Source organism: Nerophis lumbriciformis, linkage group LG24, assembly GCF_033978685.3.
Source record: "Nerophis lumbriciformis linkage group LG24, RoL_Nlum_v2.1, whole genome shotgun sequence".
Classification (NCBI taxonomy): domain Eukaryota; kingdom Metazoa; phylum Chordata; class Actinopteri; order Syngnathiformes; family Syngnathidae; genus Nerophis; species Nerophis lumbriciformis.
In genome coordinates this window covers 20,662,682-20,666,845 of record NC_084571.2, presented here as the reverse complement: position 1 = coordinate 20,666,845, position 4,164 = coordinate 20,662,682, and positions in this window count along the sequence as shown.

Genomic DNA, 4,164 nt, shown 5'->3' with positions numbered 1-4,164 from the left:
TCCAAATACACTATATTGCCAAAAGTATTTGGCCATCTGCCTTGACTCACATATGAACTTGAAGTGCCATCCCATTCCTAACCCATAGGGTTCAATATGATGTGGGTCCACCTTTTGCAGCTACTACAGCTTGAACTCTTCTGGGAAGGCTGTCCACAAGGTTGCGGAGTGTGTTTTTAGGAATTTTCCACCATTCTTCCAAAAGCGCATTGGTGAGGTCACACACTGATGTTGGTCGAGAAGGCCTGGCTCTCAGTCTCGGTTCTAATTCATCCCAAAGGTGTTCTATCGGGTTCAGGTCAGGACTCTGTGCAGGCCAGCCAAGTTCATCCACACCAGACTCTGTCATCCATGTCTTTATGGACCTTGCTTTGTGCACTGGTGCACAGTCATGTTGGAAGAGGAAGGGGCCCGCTCCAAACTCTTCCCACAAGGTTGGGAGCATGGAATTGTCCAAAATGTTTTGGTATCCTGGAGGATTCAAATTTCCTTTCACTGGAACTAAGGGGCCAAGCCCAACTCCTGAAAAACAACCCCACACCATAATTCCTCCTCCACCAAATTTCACACTGGGCACAATGCAGTCCGAAATGTAGCGTTCTCCTGGCAACCTCAAAACCCAGACTGGTCCATCAGATTGCCAGATGGAAAAGCATGATTAGTCTCCACTGCTCTAGAGTCCAGTGGCGACGTGCTTTACACCACTGCATCCGGCGCTTTGCATTGGACTTGGTGATGTATGCTGCCCGACCATGGAAACCCATTCTATGAAGCTTTCTGTGTACTGCATGTGGGCTAATTGGAAGGTCACGTGAAGTTTGGAGCTCTGTAGCAACTGACCGTGCAGAAAGTCTTTGCACTATGCGCTTCAGCATCCACTGACCCCTCTCTGTCAGTTTACGTGGCCTACCACTTTGTGGCTGAGTTGCTGTTGTTCCCAAACTCTTCACTTTCCTTATAATAAAGTTGACTTTGAAATATTTAGGAGCGAGGAAATTTCACGACTGGATTTGTTGCACAGGTGGCATCCTATGATAGTTCCACGCTGGAAATCACTGAGAGCGGCCCATTCTTTCACAAATGTTTGTAGAAACAGTCTCCATGCCTAAGTGCTTGATTTTATACACCGGGCCAAGTGATTAGGACACCTGATTCTGATCATTTGGATAGGTGGCCAAATACTTTTGGCAATATAGTGTATGTGCCACGTCTCTCCTAGACGTGGGCTATTCCTTCCAAACTGGCGAGTGGGTGGGACATTGTTGCGTTCCGGCGACAGCACCGTCTCATTTCTCAGGTCATTATTCAAACGAGATTGATTTGTTTCCCCCCTCCCCTGCACTCAGTTGGAGTGTTAAACGACTGCAGAGCCTGTGAGACGCACACGCACACACACACACACACACACACACACACACACACACACACACACACACACACACACACACACTATGCTGAATGACACTCCGATTCTGTCTAAGTTCCTGACAATAAGCTCATGAATAGTGAAGAAATGTTGTACTTTCCCCTTGCCGGCTGCCTTCTATTGACTGTCATGAATGCAGCGGAGAAAGGAAGAAGGTCCTTTGGGTTATTTGCATGAGAGTTTGGCCCAGTAATGAAATGAAATATGACACCCCAATTTAATTACTGCATCTGGATCGCCTCATAACCAACGCCGTATAAATATCGAATTCCGCTGCTAGGAATCCTATCAACTCTCTTCTACACTTTATCCACTGTCTGGGTGTCGGCATACGGCCTAAAATCTATATCACGTTATATGTTGTCGCTGACAATATGCATATTTACAATGGCTCCTAATTTAGCTGATGACTTATCGCATCGTTGCCAGTTGTATTATCTTTTTTAAAACTACAAAACCCCAAAACCAGTGAAGTTTTCATGTTGTGTAAATAGTAAATAAAAAGAGAATACAATGATTTGCAAATCCTTTTCAACCTATATTCAATTGAATAGACAGCAAAGACGAGATATGTATATACTTTATTTTTTGCAAATATTAACTCATTTGGAATTTGATGCCTGCAACATGTTTCAAAAAAGCTGGCACAAGTGGCAAAAAAGAATGAGAAAGTTGAGGAATAGTCATTAAAGACTTATTTGGAACATCCCACAGGTGAACAGGCTAATTGGGAAAAGGTGGGTGCCATGATTGGGTGTAAAAACAGCTTCCATGAAATGCTCAGTCATTCACAAACAAGGATGGGGCGATGGTCACCACTTTGTAAACTAATGTATGAGCAAATTGTTTAAGAACAACATTTCCCAATCTGCTATTGCAAGGAATTTAGGGATTTCGCAATCTACGGTCCGTAATATCATCAAAGGTTTCAGAGAATCTGGAGAAATCACTGCACGTAAGCGGCGAGGCCGAAAACCAACACTGAATGCCCTGACATTCGATCCCTCAGGAGGTAGTGCATCAAAAAGCGACATCAGTGTGTAAAGGATATCACCACATGGGCTCAGGAACAGAAAACCACCCACAGTAACGACAGTTGGTCGCTACATCTGTAAGTGTATGTTAAAACTATACTATGCAAAGCCTAAGCCATTTATCAACAACACCCAGAAACGATTCGCTGGGCCCGAGCTCATCTAAGATGGACTGATGCAAAGCGGAAAAGTGTTCTGTGGTCTGACGAGTCCACATTTCAAATAGTTTTTGGAAACTGTGGACGTCGTGTCCTCCGGACCAAAGAGGAAAATAACCATCCGGATTGTTCTAGGCACAAAGTGTAAAAGTCAGCATCTGTGATGGCATGGGGGTGTATTAGTGCCCAAGGCATGGGTAACTTACACATCTGTGAAGGCGCCATTAATGCTGAAACGTACATACAGGTTTTGGAGCAACATATGTTGCCATCCAAGCAACATTTTCATGGATGCCCCTGCTTATTTCAGCAAGACAATGCCAAGCCACGTGTTACAACAGCATGGCTTCGTAGTAAAAGAGTGTGGGTACTAGACTGGCCTGCCTGTAGTCCAGACCTTTCTCGCATTGAAAATGTGTGGCACATTATGAAGCCTAAAACACCACAACGGAGACACCGGACTGTTGAACAACTTAAGCTGTACATCAAGCAAGAATGGGTGTGGAGTTAAAAACGCAGAAGTGTCAGTCAAGTGTCAATCCATGCCCTACATGGTGGAAAACTGCATGGTCAAAACCATTGAGAACTACAATTCCCAGAATGCCAAGGGAAAATGACCGCCAAATTACTGATTGAAGGCACCTGAAAAGGAATGGAGGTTCAGTCAGACTCATTCACCAAACAAGCTGCATGCAACCGCAAGATCTACTCTACGAGTTTCTGCAAGCACACCAATGGTGGGTGAAAATGCTTTTTCATTTGATGACCATCGAAATGCTTACTTTGATATGCTTAACTTGTACCTGCAAGCTTCGTCATTTGCTGACTCAACTATCTTCATTTGTTTGTTTGAACTGCTGCATTCCACTTTGAGCAATGATTGCATACTGCGTTTGACCACTTTAGAGCAAGTTGTTTAAAGTTTAAAGCACACGTAAAAGTTTAAAGCTTAAGTCAAAATGTAGAATGGGTTAAACTTAAGTTAAAATGGTTAAAGTTAAAAGGTTTAAAGTCAAAGCTTATGGTTTAATGTTTAAAGTTAAAAGAACAAAAGATTAATGCAAAGTTAAAGGATGAATTCATGTTTAACTCTTGCTAAAAGCTAAAACATTACGTAGAAAGTTTAAAACATTCAGAGGTTTAAAAGCATTTGTAAAACACTGTTTGAAAATACCTGCGTAATTACGTTGTTAACATCTCTGTTTCTGTGGTTTGAAGGTTTACAACCTGATGATTAATTTTATGATCAACTTAAATGAAACCAACAATGCTTCAGGTTGGAAAATTAAAAAGTTGATCAATTGGAAATCATGAGTTGTCCGTGGGTCCTTTTTGGAGTAGCGAAACTTGACAATGGGAAAGAATTCCACTTCAAAAATGTGTCCCCTCAGTTCCCAAACGTCTACTGAGTGTTGTTAAAAGGAAAGGCCATGTAACACAGTGTTTTGTATTTACCATTTACTCAACGTGCCAACTTCACTGGTTTTGGGTTTTGTATATATGTGTACATGTGATACTAATGTGAATTATATATGTATAGCTCTTT